Here is a 19,487-nt window from a genome sequence, read left to right on the forward strand (position 1 = left end):
CCCAGTATAGATTAGATAGATATATGTCCCCCAGTATAGGTTAGATAGGTATATGCCCCCCAGTATAGGTTAGATAGGTATATGCCCCCCAGTATAAATTAGATAGGTATATGCCCCCCAGTATAGGTTAGATAGGTATATGCCCCCAGTATAGGTTAGATAGGTATATGCCCCCCAGTATAGGTTAGATAGGGCTATGCCCCCCAGTATAGGTTAGATAGGGCTATGCCCCCCAGTATAGGTTAGATAGGTATATGCCCCCAGTATAGGTTAGATAGGTATATGCCCCCAGTATAGGTTAGATAGGTATATGCCCCCCAGTATAGGTTAGATAGGTATATGCCCCCCAGTATAGGTTAGATAGGGCTATGCCCCCCAGTATAGGTTAGATAGGTATATGCCCCCCAGTATAGGTTAGATAGGTATATGCCCCCAGTATAGGTTAGATAGGTATATGCCCCCAGTATAGGTTAGATAGGTATATGCCCCCCAGTATAGGTTAGATAGGTATATGCCCCCAGTATAGATTAGATAGGTATATGCCCCCCAGTATAGGTTAGATAGGGCTATGCCCCCCAGTATAGGTTAGATAGGGCTATGCCCCCCAGTATAGGTTAGATAGGGCTATGCCCCCCAGTATAGGTTAGATAGGTATATGCCCCCCAGTATAGGTTAGATAGGTATATGCCCCCCAGTATAGGTTAGATAGGTATATGCCCCCAGTATAGGTTAGATAGGTATATGCCCCCCAGAATAGGTTAGATAGGGCTATGCCCCCCAGTATAGGTTAGATAGGTATATGCCCCCCAGTATAGGTTAGATAGGTATATGCCCCCCAGTATAGGTTAGATAGGTATATGCCCCCCAGTATAGGTTAGATAGGTATATGCCCCCCAGTATAGATTAGATAGGTATATGCCCCCCAGTATAGGTTAGATAGGGCTATGCCCCCCAGTATAGGTTAGATAGGTATATGCCCCCCAGTATAGGTTAGATAGGTATATGCCCCCCAGTATAGGTTAGATAGGTATATGCCCCCCAGTATAGGTTAGATAGGTATATGCCCCCCAGTATAGGTTAGATAGGTATATGCCCCCCAGTATAGGTTAGATAGGTATATGCCCCCCAGTATAGGTTAGATAGGTATATGCCCCCCAGTATAGGTTAGATAGGTATATGCCCCCCAGTATAGGTTAGATAGGTATATGCCCCCCAGTATAGGTTAGATAGGTATATGCCCCCCAGTATAGGTTAGATAGGTATATGCCCCCCAGTATAGATTAGATAGGTATATGCCCCCCAGTATAAGATAGGTGAAGGAAGGTGCCCGCCCCCTGTGTGGGGAGAAGATTGCCCGGCCCGGGGGAGAAAAGACAGAATAAAATGATGGAGGCGCCAGGCGCGCTAATAAGGGATGCGGGAGCCGGCTTTATTCCTCGCTCCCTCCCTCCCTCCCTCTGAATGCCCCTCGCCTGCGGTGAATGTGTGCCCGGCTCCCCCATGAGTGTGTGCGCAGCGGAGCGGTAGGTCCTCTTACCGCAGATCAGGCGCACCAGCAACTTGAGTCTCATGCTTCCTGTTTACCATGACGTCACAGGAAGCATGAGACTCCAGTTGCTCGTGCGCCTGATCTGCGGTAAGAGGACCTACCGCTCCGCTGCGCACACACTCATGGGGGAGCCGGGCACACATTCACCGCAGGCGAGGGGCATTCAGAGGGAGGGAGGGAGGGAGCGAGGAATAAAGCCGGCTCCCGCATCCCTTATTAGCGCGGCTGGCGCCTCTATCATTTTCTTCTGTCTTCTCTCCCCAGCCGGCCGGGCCATGCGGCAGCCCCACTTCCGGTCTCGGTGCAGGGGGGTGTTCTAGACACCCAGAACAACCCCCTCCGTGCGCCACTGATATGCCGTCTGTGACGTTGGGGGTAATATTCCTGTTTTGATTATTGTGTTAAATACTGACTGCAAGGGTTGGAGCAACTCTGAACATAGTAGCTTAAAGAATTCTGCCGAGAAGCCATCCGGGCCAGGGGATTTATGGTTTTCTAGGTGTTTGATTGTATCTGTGATTTCTTCTAGGGAAATGTCAGCATTCAGATAGTCTAGGTCTGCTTCTGATAAAAATGGCAGTGGAATATCTTTTAGTATATTATCAGTCTTGTTAGCGTCATCAGTATCAGTTGTGTCTGCGTATAAGTCAGCATAAAATTGCTGCAGACATGTGTTTATGCTGCGTGGGTCAGTTAATATGCAGCCATTTATATCTTTTATGGCAGATATGTGGGTCTGGGAACATTCCCCTTTGGTAATGTTGCTAAGAAGCTTACCTGTTTTATTACCGTATCTTCGGAATTTTATATCATTAAATGTACTTGCTATGTCCTCTTTGGCTTTCAGCCATCTGTCTGTTTCTGCTTTGGCTTTGAGCCACTCCTGGCGGTTACTGGGCATTGGGTTTTCCTGATAGCGTTTGTATGCCTTTCTGACCTTTTCTACTGCTGTGCTATACTGCTCCTGCGCCTGTTTTCTCTTCCCCCCACACATATCCCATAATTCTGCCTCTTAAAACCGGTTTTGCAGCTTCCCAAAATAGAACAGGATCTGACATATGTGATTTGTTGTCCTCGCTGTATTCTAACCACCATTGGCCTAGCATTGCTGCAAACTTCTCATCTCCGTATAGATGTGTGGGGAACCTCCAAAGAATGTCTGCCCCCCTTTGCATAGTTTCTCCCATCTCCAGCCGGACCGGACTATGGTCTAAAATTTCTGTTGATGTTATTCTGTTAATAACTCAAGCTGATACAAGAATAAAGTCTAGTCGAGACTCGTGCACACATGTCATGAGGACTAGAGTAGAAGGTATATTGTCTTTCGTACGGATGTAGTAGCCTCCAAATGTCTATGAGTTGCGTCTCCTTTGCAAAGGAGCTTAAGTTTTCAATTCTCTTTTGATATAGGGAGGTTAGTTTGTTATTTAGGGTTCTATCCTCACTGGCGTCCATTATTGTTCTAAAGTCCCCTCCTACTACCTAGTGTTGGGCGAACAGTGTTCGCCACTGTTCGGGTTCTACAGAACATCACCCTGTTCGGGTGATGTTCGAGTTCGGCCAAACACCTCATGGTGTTCGGCCTTTTTAGTTCGGGTTCGCCCGAACAGCTCAATGCCCAGCCGAACAGGCCGAACAGGGCCCCTGTTCGGCCGAATACTGCCCCCCTATGGGGTCTCAGGCATAAGGGGGGAGCATGCCCCGGTCGCGGGGGGGGGGGGGGGGGGTCGGAAATTCCCCCCACCCCCTCCGCTAGCGCTCCCCCCTCTGCTCGCTTCCCCATACAAACATTTTCCGTAAAGTTCAATAGTACCTTCAGTGGCTGGCTGGCACTGTGGTGTGAGTGAGTAGGAGGAGTCCGAGTAGGACGCGTTGAGGCCGGGCAGCGGGGCGGTTCAGCGGTAGTACCCTTGTGGTACTTCCGCCCTTTCTCTGACCTCACGTCCTCTGCATACGAGGGTACGCGTCACGCGTACCCTCGTATGCGTCATTCCGTAGAGGACGTGAGGTCAGAGAAAGGGCAGAAGTACCACAAGGGTACTACCGCTGAACCGCCCGCTGCCCGGCCTCAACGCGTCCTACTCGGACTCCTCCTACTCACTCACACCACAGTGCCAGCCAGCCACTGAAGGTACTATTGAACTTTACGGAAAATTTTTGTATGGGGAAGTGGGCAGAGGGGGGAGCGCTAGTGGAGGGGGTGGGGGGAATTTCCGACCCCCCCCGCGACCGGGGCATGCTCCCCCCTTATGCCTGCGACCCCATAGGGCCCCCAAAAGCGGGATGTTCGGGGGAGTTCGGGGTTCGGGCCGAACATGCCGAACATCTGGCCCATGTTCGGCGAACGGACCCGAACACGAACATCCAGGTGTTCACCCAACACTACTACTACCCAGCTGGTGATGGGAGAAGCCATGAGCAAGCTCTGCACTTCCAGCAAACATTTTTTGTTGTCCTCATTTGGTCCATATATATTAACGATCTGCACATTTTCCACATTAAGTTTGCCCCTTATCGATACCCATCGCCCCTCATCGTCATGCTTCATCTCTTCAATATCGAATCTCAAATTTTTATGTAGCAGAATAATAACTCCTGCCTTCCTCTCACTTGCCGGAGAGCCATAAATTTGTCCCACCCAGTACCTTTTAAGAAATTTGTAATGCTCTTGAGTGAGGTGCGTCTCTTATAAGAGTGCCACTTCTGTTCGTAGCTTTTTAAGGTGGCGAAGCACCATTGAGCGTTTGTGTGGTGTCCTGAGCCCCTTTACGTTCCACGTACAGATTTTAATCACCATGACGATTTGAAGAGATGGATAGCCCTTAGATCATGTATGACAAAATTATATGATTTCATACCATCAGAGAAACAGGGACAAAACCCTTCCCCAGAAAACCCCAAAACATACTGAAAAAAATCGTATACTTTACATAACTGCACCAGGAGAAGCCTGGTTCCTGGACTTCATCCAGTTCACCTTTTGTAGGCCTACAATATGACTCCACTTCTTCCCTATAAGGAGAGGGCCAGGGACAGATCCACAGCTCCCAAAATCTATTAGCTTAGCATGCATATAAGCATTTAAACAACCGAGTTTGCAATAGTCACCGTCTATGTGGTATTATTTGCATATAATGTTATGTGGAGTCTCACAGATACCTGTAGTGTTTATCAGTCCGCTGTTAAAGGGATGTAGGTTGTAGAATGGGTGGTCAGTGCCCGTCTTTGTCTCTTGTCTTCTCACCCCGAATCCTCAGGTCGTGGAGATGATCTGTTAGAGGCGATAACCGCTGTGTCTGCCCAGGAACAGCGTCTCTGCCTCCTGTGGAGTTTTCAGTATGTGAGTAACAACCACGTTGTCTGTGACTTTCAAGATGGCGGGATACATCAGGGTAAACTTCCATTGCCTTTGCACGCATTCACTACATGCCGCATTAAAGGAGAAATCATTAAACAGCCTGAGTGCTGTGCCTTGATATTCTAGCTGCTGTTCGCTCTGCCTGTAAGCACGCAGTATGGCCGTTTTGTCTGCGTAGTCAAGGTACTTTATCATGATCACCTTTGGTTTCGTGTTGCGTTTAACCTCCTTAGGGGGGCCCACCCTATGTGCTCTTTCCACTTTACAAGGTGAGGGGAGTCCCAGGATCTGCGGTATCTCCTCTGAGCATAGCTTGTGGAGCGTGCCTGCGGCAAAAGACTCCGGGAGGCCTACTAGCCGTAAATTGCTGCGCCTCGAGCGATTTTCCAGGTCCTGTATTTTGTCACAGAGGCGCTCAGTGTTGATGATACTGGCAGATGCTGTTTACTCCTATCTGTTATTGCCTGATGAAGCGGATTTGTATCCCGTGAAACGCGTTGCACTTTATTTGGAGTATCCAATAAAATTGTTTTGACTGAAAATCCACAGTCGTGTGTTCTGCTTGGAGGGGGTGAGTCCACCACTGCCTCCTCTATTACCAAGATGGGTTTTTAAGTTCTTTTAGTGTTTTTTATCCTATTGGCGCCTCTGTTATCCTATTATCTGTATTTTGTCATGCATTTCTTTGTTTTCGGCGAGGACTTTATCTAGCTTTGTTGCTTGACTGGCGCTATCATCCTCCATGTCAGAAATGCGTTGTTCTACGTGGGTCAGACGCTGATTATGGGCCTGCAGCTCTTTGTGCACTTTCTTTAGAGTCTGTTGCACAGCCCCCTTAATCATGGATTCCAGGTCAGACCTCAGTTGTCTAACTACCGCTGCTGCTATTTTGTCATAATTCAGACCGGACTCACCCCCATTTCCTCCTTCTTCATTCTCCGAGTCCCAGTCCTGCTGGACTTGATCTTCTGCCCCGTCTGAAGTTTGAGTTGGTGGGGGAGACTTCTCCCTTGCGCCTGTTTTAGTTCTGCTCGTCGGCGCCATCTTGCCCTCCAGTGCGGAGTCTCCCCGGCTGTCGTCTCTGCGGGTGAGATATTTCTCCATAGCCTTTCTAGTTGTGTTGCGGAGCTGTTGCGTGACCCCCTGCCTCTTCCAAAACGAAAACGGGCACTTTCGTGGGCTATAGGCTTGGCTGGGGTATAATCACGGAGCGGAGCTCTGGCACTAGCCTCCTCTCATCGCGGCGCCGGAACCGGAAGTCCGAGTTTTCCCTTTTAAGGCAAATTGGTCCAGACCTTGCAAGGTTTTCCACCTTCCCCTGGATCAACTGGGATATGTACAGGTTCAGGAAGGTGTTTTTTTTTCTTTCTTTCTTTTTTTTCTGGTTGGACTTGATGGACGGATGCCTTTTTTTTCAACCAGACTAACTATGTAACAGCAATCACATTTCTTAAAAGCGCACGGACACCTTTGGTCTTAAAGGGGCCATAGCAACCCGGTTCAAAGAGGTTAATATTATAATTAGGATAGGATAGAACTGGTCATGAGTTAGAGTACTGAACTAAGTGGCTCACCTGAATGGTTGATGAAGGGATTAACAAAGCTTGAAGTGCTAACTGAAGGAGGATCTAAACACTTCCACAGGTGAGAAGAAAAACACAGAGAAATCCACCCTGTGTTTATTTAGAGATAACAGCCTAATTCTACCTAATCTGGAAGTAATGAGCCACTGTAATCTGAGCTTTTATCTGTCTGATATGTGGGGAGGTTGTGCTGTTCAGACAGACTATATGTAAACTCAGGAGTTTAACATTTTCTGTGCTCCCAGAACCAGGAAGTAGCTACACTGCAGCATATCTGAAGGAGCTCTATAAGCTGTAGCAAGGAAATGTTTTTTGCAAAGATTATTATGCTATTGCCTATCTTTTAGAGCAGAGAGGAAGTCCTGGGTTTAGATCTGCTTTAAGATAAGTACCCATGGGAATATAAGATTGGGGAACTCCACCGATAAACGATCATTCCCCAATCTATCTTCCAACATTGCAATCAGTGACACATGAATGCTGAGATCATGAATGATTGTTCAAATGAAACTATTTAACAATGGACTTTAGCAGAAGATTAAACTCGCAATTTGTATAAACCAACTGATGTTTAACAAATTTTCATTTATCAACGGTTACATGATATCACGCGGAACAAACTATCATCAGCAAAAGTGAATGATGCAATCTTTCTGTAGATGTGGACATTTATTCTCTTAAATATTTGAACTTACAACATATTTTTGTGATTCTATTTATTTAATCCTGATAGGAACTTGCAGAGACATTTTAGAAACGATTTTAAATTGCATACAACGCCAATAGCAATTCACCCAGACTGTGTTTAGAGAATTTGCAGTTCCTGATGTGCTCTCATGGACAAAAGGACACAAGGACTAATGAGATAAGAACTTGAAAAATTAAAGGGAACTTAAACTGAAAAGGATATGGATTTTTTCCTTTTAAAATAATACCAGTTGCCTGACTCTCCTGCTGATCCTGTGTCTCTAATACTTTTAGCCACAGCCCCTCAACAAGCATGCAGATCAGGTGCTCTGACTGAAGTCAGACTGGATTAGCTGTATGCTTGTTTCGGGTGTGTGATTCAGCCATTACTGCAGCCAAAGAGATCAGCAGGACTGTCAAACAAAACATCCATATCCCTCTCAGTTAAGGTTCCCTTTAAGTCAGGGTAGTTAAACAATTATAACTCCTCTAAAATCTGTGTTTTATGGAATTCGTGAGAGCAGATTATCTACATTATAAAAATGTTAGTGGCGAGCCTCAAAGGTAAGATTCTATGCAATACCCAATCCCCCTTCCATTTTGTGCTCAGCTGTAAAGGCAATGTCTTGGACAAGCATGCAGATAATATGTTCCTGACTAAAATCTGGCTGGATTAGCCGCATGCTTCTTTCAGGTGTGTAATTCATACACTACTGCACCCAAACAGATCAACAGGAATTCCAGGCAACTGGTATTGTTTAAAGAGAGTCTGAAGCCAATTAAAATACTTATTTTTAGTTTTTTACCTGCTATTTATGTGAAGCAATGAGAGCAGTGCTGAAACGCTGCATTACAGCGGCAGTATGAGGCCTTTTTACCCCCCAAATCCCGGGGGCAAAATTCCATGACTTTCCAGGTCGTGGATTTTGCTGCCCGGGGAGGCAGAGCTTTGCACTGTAGCTCTGCCTCTACTGGAGTGGAGTCATTCTCTGCTGATCTCTGCCTCTCCCCGCCCCTCACAGTGAAAGAAGAATGAGAGGGGCAGGAAGAGGTGGCGATTGGTGGAGAATGACTCCAGTAGAGGCAGAGCTACAGCGCAAAGCTCTGCCTCTACCAGGAAGTGCTCCCCAATTTTTTTCCCTGGGATTTGGGGGGTATAAAGAGCTTTTCCTGCCGTGGGAATGTGGCGTTTCACTACTGCTCACATTGCTTAACATAAATAGCAGGTAAAAATAAGTATTTTAATTGACTTCAGACTCTCTTTAAAAGGAAGCAAACGTGGCAGCCACCAAACCCCTCTCTGCTCAGGTGTACTTTAACCCTCCTGGCGGTCTATTAGGAACCACCAGGGGGCAGCGCAGCACTGTTTTTAATTATTTTTTTTTAAATCATGTAGCGAGCCTAGGGCTCGCTACATGATAGCTGCTGTACAGCAGCATCCCCCCGCCCGCTTCGATCAGGAAATCCCGTTCAAAGAATGGGATTTCCTAAAGGCCTTCCCCCGTCGCCATGGCGATGGGGCGGCATGACGTCACGGACGTCATGGACGTTGTGACGTCTAAGGGAGTCCTGATCCACCCCTCAGTGCTGCCTGGCACTGATTGGCCAGGCAGCGCACGAGGTCTGGGGGGGGGGTGCGGCACGGCGATCGGCGGCTAATCGGTGGGTGGCGGCGGCGATCAGGCAGTACACGCAGCTAGCAAAGTGCTAGCTGCGTGTACAAAAAAAAGTTAGGCAAATCGTCCCAGCAGGGCCTGAGAAATCCTCCTGCACGGCATAGCCCGAGCTCAGCTCGGGCTTACCGCCAGGAAGGTTAAAGGAGTCTGACAGTGCCTTGAAGTGCAGCATACTGTATTTTATTCTGCTGCATTATAGTGCATTGGTATAAGTAGTCAGCTGTTGTACCATGTATACATTTTCACTGGAAATAAACTGTTGTGAAATACAGGAAAGCATATCTAGCATAAACACGGCTTAAAGAATAACTCCAGGATATTAAGCTAGTTTACTCACAAACTGATTACTTTAATAGTAACAAATGTATGGCCACCACATGGAAAACTGACTGAAAATCTCCCACTGACATCTGTGGAACAGCTTCAGGATTACTCGATTCACAACTACGCAATCTAAACTGTGAGCAGGAGCTGCTCTAACAGGTGGAGATAATGTCATGCAACATTCTGAACTGCAGCAGCTTCTGTTACGTTTCATTGCAGTTTACATAACACTATCTCCTCCTGTGAGAATGCCCCGTCAGTCAGCCTTTCAGTTGGAATGGCAAGAAAGCATACAGCGCCATTGGAAGTGAAGGAGACCTGAGAGGAAGAAATTTCACGATGACTGCGGTTTTTGAAATACATGAAAAATTACAGTAATGTTTTGTAGCCCTAAGGTAGCCAGAGTTCTTCTGTAACAATTGCTTCCTCTTCGGGGTCCATAAAATGTATAATAGCAATACTGTTTATTATTTATGCTTTGCAAAGGGGAATTTGAAGGATGCCAATGGCTTGGCACGCTGTTCTACAGTTCTAGAAAGAAAAAGTTATTCCCCATCCTATGGCTATAATTATAATCTTCACTGCAGTCAGTCTAAGGTGACTAACATGTGACTATAATACTGGTAACTAAAAATGACATTGCTTTGCTAGTTTGTTAATTAATAAAATGCATAATGAAAAACAAAAACTCAATAAAACATAATTAGACTTGTCTAGCATAGGAATATGTATGGCGTGATGAGGAGTTCAGCAATTATTTGCTATGCACATAAATGCACTAGTTTATGATTTTTGTGGAGGAGTTCACAGTATGTCGGTCTCTTAAAAATCAACTTTGTACATGTGTAGGTAGAGGTTAATACAGAGAGGATGTGGATTATTGATGAATCATCCTGAGGGCAGCTGCTATGACTAAACTGCAGATTGCCTTAAATAAACAGCTAGCAATGGCAGCAGCATTCATACATATTCATAAATTCAGGCATTCAAGTCATTTTCTACAATGTGCTATAAGTTTCAGTTTTTCTATATGTTCAAAAATCTTGAATAATCTTTCGGGTTCTAAAGTAAATTATATTTATGCCATGATTCACCCTAGGGTATTTATATAGTTCCCTCACACAAATGGAGACAATAGCAATACCTTATGCCCTGGAATGTCTTCTTGTTCCTAATCATGATGACTGTGGATATTCACTGGTTACAAGTTACTCTACAGTATAAACTGAAGCTCATTTTGAAAAGCAGCTGTTATGGTGGAGTAAACAAGGCTGCCATTAAAATAGCTTTAATGTTTATTTTTAAATATTATGCATGTTTATTTTACAAAACAAGAGAAGAAAACCATACACAAATGCAATTGCACAGATAAGACACCATACAGTAACAATTTTACCAATCTAAGAATTCCAAGCGTATGAATCTGGGAGCCAGAGTATTCCAATTCCCCAAACCCACCTACCTATGAAATATGTTGAGGAGGCTATATAGAGACTGGTACAGACCTACATGTGTGGTAGAGCTATCCTACTATACTATACTACGATAGGTTTTTGAGGGGGATTGAAGAATTTTGCAGAAGGTACAATGATAGAAGCTATCGTTCAAGAGCTAGGAAAGGAGACAGCCTCTTCCATGCTTGTAGGAATAGGTTCACTCATTGCTGGAGCTCTAATTGTAGTCACCTGGAAAATGGAGAACCTCTAACATTTCAGAGTGGTTGAAGTTCATGTGCCCCTATGAGAGGCTCTTTACTTATTAGGTAGCAAATGGGAGCATGGATGTTGTATTGTTAAACATTTTGTCATGATATATAGTAAATATTATTATTATTATTTTTAATACTTTAAAAAACTTAACATTCGCACATTATTCGAACTATCTAAATAAATATTAACCCTCTGCACTTAAATCACATGCTCACAACAAGACGGAACACTAACATCAATAAAGGCAACAACTGAAAATTGACAAAATGTAGGAGCTAAGTTTGTAGAAGAGTAGTGGAATCTCAATATTATGTCTCCAGGTGGGTCTTCATCTTTAGGTTTCTTTTCAAGGACTCTAAATTTCTATTGTAGCTCATCTACTTGCAGTTCAGGGAAGAATAAAGATCTCACAAAGTTATTCAGATCTGTTGCTGAATCGGGAATAGCCATGATGCAGAGGTTATTACGGCAATTCCTATTATCATAATCTTCCTGCTTTTCTTTTATAGCTCTCGGTTCAGTTTTGCTCTCACATAGATCAGTATCTAGTTGTCATCAATAAGCTCTAAGTTCTTCTTGCCTTTCTTCCAGAGTATTCACTATCCCCCAAAGCATTTATCTCTTTCTTATGTTTTCTTATTATGTGGTTATTGGCAGTATTAGCGGTTTTCAGGGCTATTGAGGGGCTATCTAGGTCTCTTTTTGTAGCATTATCTGCCTGTTCATTTGTCACCACTTTCCCTTTCTTGGCTGCATGGGTATCAGTGGCATGTTTCACAAATATAGAGATGGGGGTCCAGCACTGCTGTGGCTTTAATTGGTTAAATGTGTTGACAACTCTACTGCAGAGATTCACAGTGTAAGGAGGTGCACAGACCTGACGGGTGGTGTAGCCGTATCGGGTGACACTGTGTGACACCTTCCCATGAGCAACAACAATGTTTTCTGTCCTGAAACACATACCAAATTGTTAAAACTATCTTCTCTTTACCTAAGTGTATTTTTAAACCTATGGAGTGTAACGATTGGTGAAGCACAGAGAGAATCTGATTACCGGTGATCTGCAGTATCACTGGGAATACAGATATATACCAGATTATAAGTGATCTGCAGTATCACCGATAATCCGATATACCAGCTAACCTCTGTTCACCTGAGTAGAGTGTAGTGTTAGGTGCAACAATAACACTTAGAGGACTAAGCCTCAGTGCAGTAAGGAGTACTGCACGGATTCCTTCCAAAGACCTGAACTCTCCAAGGCGGGAGGAGTCAGGTCGAGAGTAGGAAGGATAGTCTGAAAGTGACACTCAGGAGGAAGTGTCACTAACAGGACGGGGAACCGTCTCCAATAGTAAGGTCGGTTCTCGAGGTCGGACAAGCCAGGTCGTAAACACACGGACAGATAAAGTACAGATTCAGAAGACAGAGGCGGAGTCTAGGTACAGGCAGTGTTCGGCAACAGGGTATCAAAAATATCGAGGTACAAGATCAGGAGGCAGGAGCAGAGTCTAAGGACGAGCCAGGGTTCAGCAACAGAGTATCAGAATGGCAAGGTACAAGATCAGAGTTCAGGAGGATAGTCAGGCAGGCAAAAGTCATAACAGATAATCACAATCAAACTAGTACTTTAGCTATCAACAGAATCTAGCTAAGTGTAGGATTACAGCTCCAGCTGGTCCCGGCACACTTAAGGATCTGACTACAGGTCTGAGTGCTCCCACGTATGTGTTCGCAATGCCAGACAACCAGCAACTGAGCAGCCAGCAGTATACATACACATGCATGTCTCCAGCACCTCTCTAAGTGCTAGACCAATGAGGAGTGGAGCCAGAGTCAGCTGACCAGCCTGGTCAGCTAACAATTTCTGGCCGTCATATTTACCCTGCCTGAGTGTGCGCGCGCGCGTCACTCTAAACCTAGAGGGACTATGTGTCCCAGCCACACCAGCACCGCTCTGCGGTGCCTCAGTAATGGGGCCATGCGCGCTAACTGACGCGTTGGATCGCTCTGCGGTGCCTCAGTAATGGGGCCATGCGCTCTAACCGCCGCGTCCAACGCAGCGGTTATTCCGCGCTCCATCATGCCCTGCACGGGGACAGCCGCCTCAGACTGAGTGGAGGCGACTGCCTCACCGTGCTCTGCCCCGCCGTGCGCGGAAAGAGCCGCCTGCCGCTGACTCATGGCGGCGGCTCTTCCGCGCTTCATCACATGGAGCCTTTGAAACAGTGCAGAAACTTACTAATTCCACCTCCCTGTTGACAAAAATTAATTCCTCAGAGAATCTACAGTTCCACAGAATATGGGGAAATTCCACTAAAATTCCATCAGATCATAGTTTTCAGATTCTGCTCATTTCTGATGCAAGAGTCTGTCTGAAAAGCTCCTACGCCTACTAGCAGTAGCCACTGTGTTTTGTAAGGCAAATTGAGGCTTTGATAACTCCTCTTTTATGGCACTCCTCACTGCTGACAGGAATAGTAATGCTGACTGAAAGAACACAGGGTGGGGTCAATCCACAGAAATTCCAGTGTAACAGCATAAAAATTGTTTTATTATATTATCTCAATGCAGTTTTTTATCCCTGGAGTGGGATTGATGATTTTTCTGAACTCATAATATAAACAATAATACTTGAGATAAATAAAGTTTTGCAAATTGCACCCAAGGATCTTAATATTTTCAACATATTGGGCCCAATTCAATTCACTTTTTCTCCAAAGTTTTCTCCTAGGGGAGGATTTTTCATCTTCTGCTTAAAATAACTTTTCCACACTTTGCAATTGATAATATACCAAAATGTAGGTGAAAAGTACTGGCAAAAGTCATCTAAGTATTTTCTTGCTTTCTGGTGGGCTTTAAAGTGAATCTGAAGTGAGTTCAAAAATAAAAAACAGATACTTCCCTAAGAACAGAGCCTTCCCATTCTCCTGCTGGTCTCCTCGTTCCCCTGCAGGCTCCTCCATTTGAATCTCACACCGCGGGAGACTTCGCCAGCCTTCGGACGCGCTTGGGCATTTGAAGACCGGCGGCTCTGTACTGTGTGCGAGAGAGGGTGCTCGCACGTGCGCAGTACAGAGAAACCCGTCTTCGTAAACTCAAGTGCTTCCAAAGATTGCCGAAGTCTCCCCAACCTGGAAGAGAACAGTCCACGAGCAATTGGTTGGGGGTTGCTAATGGGGGAGCCTGCGGGGTAAGGTGAACATCGGGAGGAAACGGGAAGGCTCTATAGGACCAAGAGCCTTCCCTCTACTTAGGTGAGTATCTGTTTTTTTAAATTTTTAAACAGACTTCAGTCTCTCTTTAAAGGCATTTATTGATAAAATATCACCTAGTAGAAAACCTAGGAGAAAAAGTAAATTGGATTAGGCCCATACTGTCCTAACACCAACCAATGCAAGTTTGGGGGATAAAATTGCAGGAATTTGGAGGCTAATAGTGAATATAGTGGCATAATTGTTCATCTTGTGCATAATTGCTGGTCTGGAATTAACATGTACAGTATTTGTTGAACTTACCTTTCGTTACTTAAGAGAAAGATAGTTTACTTTTTGATAATGAAGTTGCAGTCCAATCCTCAATCTCTATTAAACTAAAATTAGCATAGTACTAAACACTTATTACTCTTGGTAAGTCCCAAATAATTTGATGCATGAGGAAGATTTCTGCTAGCAGCTGGATACCTGGTGGCTAAATTGTGAATATTATAATGCTCAACATTTAACTGACCCAGTTCTCTAATGGGAGACTTCAAAATCTGTGCTGTGGAGGACAATTATAGCCTTTACGATTAGAAGGAAACATAAAAACCTACTTCAACACAGCTAAGATGAAAATATTGATAAAAAAAATTAAAGAATCCTCTTAGTATAAGGTTCTACAGACCCATATTTTTGTTTAATTGTGACATGAACATGTTATGAAAACTTTAGCCCACAGACTGACCTAATGCTGGGCATACACAGGTCGATCCGGTGGCCGATTAGCCGCCAGATCGACCCCCGCCGCGTCCCCGCGTGCGCACGGATCGATTCCAGGCGCTCCTTATCAGCCGTCATCGGACCTGTCGGATATTATCAATCAAGCCATCAGGCTCGATTGATAAGCCTGCCCAAGTTGTCGGTTGCCATGTATGCCCAGCATAAGTGATGGAAAAATTGGTGGAATTCTGTCTGGTGGGCTATGTATTAGGCAAGGCGATGGCTGAAAACAGGGTTCTGATTACTATGTAAGGTTACAGGCTTTCAGGAGAAAGCACATTTAAAATTGCCATGCTCTCTCTGCATACAGCAATTTTACAGTCATTTGGTAAATGGAGAGAAGTGGACCTTGAGGGGAAAGGGGTGACATAGTGAGTTTTTACGCAGTGGGTAACAACAACTCTAGTGAAGTCTGCAAACTGGAGAAGAAAGAGATTGGTGCTCTGACCGGGATCACCTGGCAATATACTGGCTGCCTAATTGTCTATGGACTAATTTAAAATGGCATAGCATTTGCTGAAAGCATCTGCCTGCCAAAATATGCAGGGTCTAAAACTAACTCACTGCTGTTCCCTGCAGGAGTTGGCCTAAGCAAAATCCATTGCTTAACAGGGGCGCTGCGTGTAGGCCTTCTTGTGCCCCCAAGTGAAGTTTCTGTCTGCTGCTAAGCAATGACATCACACTACAGTATGTTACAGTATATGGGTGTGCTTGTGCTGTCCCTGTACAATTTAACAAAAACTTCTCCTTAATACCTTTGGGATGTGCTTACTTTGCTGCCCGGTAAAAACACCACTTTGCAAATGTAAATAAATCTAAGAACTGGGGGATGAACTGCTCGATCCTTTGATTTATATTCTATACAATAAGGAGGAGCTAGGGCTGCAATAATAATGTCAAACCCCTATCAAATATTCCTACTGCATTTCTATGTTTCAGTGTTTCAATCTATGTAGGCCGAATGCCAATCAAATTAACAGTTTTCTACCCGTAATGTTTACACGCTTACATGCAGAGGAAACTAAAGGTCAGAGTGTGTGGCAAACAAACAAAGGAAATGAAAATACCGGAAAACCTTAAAATGGTAACCCTTCCAACACATTTGTCACTACGTGACATACGTTGATACCAGGTGTTCATCTTATGCTCATAACGCTTAGTTCAAAAAACATTTTATAGCAGTGATTTTCAACATATTTTTTCTTGTTCAGGTAGAAATCTACAAATGATAAAAGATACAATATCCCAAGGAGATAATTTACAACATATTGAAAAGTGAAACTGTACTAATCTGACTACAAAAAAAAACATGAAAGGTCACTTTGTTCATTCAGGTCACAGGAACCCAAGGCATTCATTGAATTAATTAGTCTTGCTTCTTTTTGAAGCAGTACTTGATGTCTATCCCCTCATCTTGTATTAGTACCTAGGCATCCTTTTCCTGTACGCATTGACCTGACACATTCCTGGAGATGTACTCTCAAAACTGTTTTTTTTTTTTTTTACAATATAATATCTATTGCAAATTCATAGTAGAGCACGCACAATAAAGTACGTCCTACAAGTTATCAGGGAATTAATTATTCATTCAATGCCACCAATATGTAAGGATTGTCCCTTATTTATCATACTGCAATGTGAGTAAAATCCACATGGCTGGAATCCCCTATATTCCAGTGAGCCTCTTTGTTTTTCCTTAAAGTGTCACTTAAGCTTAGAAAAGTTTAAAAAAAGCAGCCGTATCGTGCTCTTGCAGTCACTCACTGATCCTCCTGACCCCGGCCGCCAGCTACTTTCATATCGCCGACAGGCCCTGCCACACCTAGCCTTCTATGCATTTCCGTCTGCTATAGCGCCCTGTAGAAGGAGACGTGTGACCAGACTTACACAGAGGCAGTAAGCCTGTTGGCCGAAAACGAAAGTAGCTGGGGACAGGAGGATCTGAGAGTGACTGCGAGGGCACGGGATGGCTGCAGGGGGCTGGTAGAAGCCCCGGTTGAGTAAAACTGTTTTTTTTTATTTTTTTTGCTTAGGCTTAAGTATTCCTTTAAATTCACTTTGTACCAAATTATATCCTAAGGTTTTATTTCTCCCAAACGTGACTTTCACTAACTTCTGCACATATAATTGACCAATACTGATTAGTTAGTCTATGGCATTTCTGGGACATTGGACAAAAAACTCAACTTTTTTTCTTTACACTTCTTTAGTCCAATGTTGATAGTCTCTAAAGCTTTTTGTACTGCTTTCTTCTCATAAACTCTTCATAACATCCTGTTTTTTAAATCATTGGGCTGCTGAACAAAGTCTTCATACTCTTAGTCGAATCTCTGTTCAGATACTTTATTACCATGATATGTTCAGTTAATATTGCCCATTTTTGCCTTAGGCTCACTGTAAAGTGGTACAGCCTCCGTGGAAGCGCATACATATCATGAAACGGCCATAAGGCTAATCTGTGCCCAGCACCCACCACCAGCTCACAGCCTCCACCATAATGGTATGTTACCTTTTTTCTTCATATGAGTTATGATGTAACCACCCTTTGGAATTAAAGACAGCACACAGCAGTGCCGACTTTTCCATTTTCTTTTTTCCACAATTACTCACTGTAAAGTGTACCTGAGGTGGTAATTAAGCCTTTAAAGTAAATGTGCCCTAGGTATCTATAGGAAACATCTACAGTATATTACTGCCTTAGTTGGCCTATTTTATGGCTTACCGTTTCTAACAATTTCATTTGAAAAATCCCCCCTCTCTCCTAAAGTTCAGACTTTACCAATTACCAGGTAGATAATGTGCTCTCCCTCCCTGGTGACTGGTTCCCCTTACCACTTTGCCATTGGGCTGCCCTTGCTCATCTCACAAGCACTCAATATGCATCCTGATGAGTGCACAGAGCTAGTTGGCGGGGAAATCACCAGCTCAGCTTCCAGATTTTGACCCAGGATTGAGGGGATTTTAAATCTGTAATATCTGAGAAGCTGCAGTGTAGCTACATTTGGCTTGAGATTCCCCCAGGCAGAGATCTGTTGGCTGTCCCCCCACTCCTGTATGTAATGCAGAGTGGCAGTGGAGCATTATACAATACCTGTTCTCAGTGGCTGCGCCATGCAGCAAATAACCATGTGGCTTATGTCCTTGTCATATGACACACGGAGACTGGTGCGGCAAGGTGATTGGCTGCACAGCATGGTGACAAGCTGCACTGAAGTGGATTGAAAAGGGCCTATCATCACTACGGGAACAGGTAGTGTATGACCTACAGGAGCGGGTCACACCCCCCCCCCCCCCCCGGCTATTGTTATGCCCCTGCTGAGAAATGTTAAGAGAAAAATAACAAAGCAGTTGGATAAACATTTACTATGGCTTTTCTGAAGCATATTTGCTTTGAAGAATGAATTACCAAGTCAGGTGCACTTTTAAGAGATGTTTAAACTTACAATTCTAATTTTAGATGTAGAAATTCTCCTTTATAAATTGTTTGTTTTCCTTGAAAATATTATGTTAATAAATAACTTACAAAATTCACAGTTGAATATGGGGACAATTTTTAATGTCCTCTAGACTCAACCATTTCACTCCTATTATTTGGTTTACAGAATGCTGTGGAACTGCTGCCAGGTACACTGTGCCAGGAGAGCTTAACACAAAAAAAAGACATTCAGATTAAAATGTCATGTGCATCCATAACTCAGTAACATAATATTCTAACGCATTGATTATGTTGGTAAATATTATGTATCAATCCATATAGATTGTAAATACGTATAAACAATTCATTAGATTTCCATTCAGCGCAGTTTTACCACTTTCCATTGCCATGTTAGTTCCTTCACCTCTCAATTCTGTGCTGATTCTCAGTAATTCACTTGTAAATTTCATTTTGTAGTGTTTTCAAAGCCATTCAAGCATTCATTTTTTTTTCAGCTAACAATATCCTATAAAAATGTCCAGTTTGAAATGTCTACTATTAAATTCTTTCTATGATGTGATTTTTTTTTTTTTTTTGTAAAACAGATTTTTAGAACAGTGCTGTCAATCTACTGCTGATTAATGGTTATATGCCTTTTTTTTTACAAACAGTAAATAACAATGATATCTTGTAAAATACACTTTTCGTATGTATATTATTGTGGTTTGATAATATGCATAAAATAATTTAATGAGTCATGAAAATTATAATTTATATAGTAATATTTGTAATTTATAGAATTTTTGTATTCATTTATATAAGGCCAACATCTTTTGTAGCACTGTAGATATAACAGATATTGGGGAACATATAAGCATGAGAAGTTCAAGACACTGTACGATCATGACATTCAACAATACAAGTACAAATACACAATAGGAAGAGGTCCCTGTCCTTGCAAGCTTACAGTCTAGATGGTAGTGGGTTGGAAACAATATCGAAAGAGACACAGGAGTAAGTAGATGAAGCCCTGGGCCTCCATTACGAACTACAGCAAATTATAGGCTTGCCGGAAAAGGTGTGTTTTGAGAGTACATCTGCAAAAGTATTCGACCCCCTTGAAGTTTTCCACATTTTGTCATATTACTGCCACAAACGTGAATCAATTTTATTGGAATTCCACATGAAAGACCTATACAAAGTGAAGAA

At 43.6% G+C, this 19,487-nt stretch overlaps 1 long non-coding RNA gene across 3 annotated transcripts in view; it reads left to right on the forward strand.

Moving 5' to 3' along the window:
* Positions 1-19,487, forward strand: part of LOC137561339 (uncharacterized) — a 184,004-nt gene that overhangs the window by 160,779 nt on the left and 3,738 nt on the right. For all 3 annotated transcript variants that reach the window (XR_011029972.1, XR_011029970.1, XR_011029971.1), the window contains one exon: positions 17,253-17,363. This is a non-coding gene — a long non-coding RNA (uncharacterized lncRNA). The remainder of the gene's footprint in view (positions 1-17,252; positions 17,364-19,487) is intronic.

The sequence above is a fragment of the Hyperolius riggenbachi genome, chromosome 3, assembly GCF_040937935.1.
Source record: "Hyperolius riggenbachi isolate aHypRig1 chromosome 3, aHypRig1.pri, whole genome shotgun sequence".
NCBI classification, from domain to species: domain Eukaryota; kingdom Metazoa; phylum Chordata; class Amphibia; order Anura; family Hyperoliidae; genus Hyperolius; species Hyperolius riggenbachi.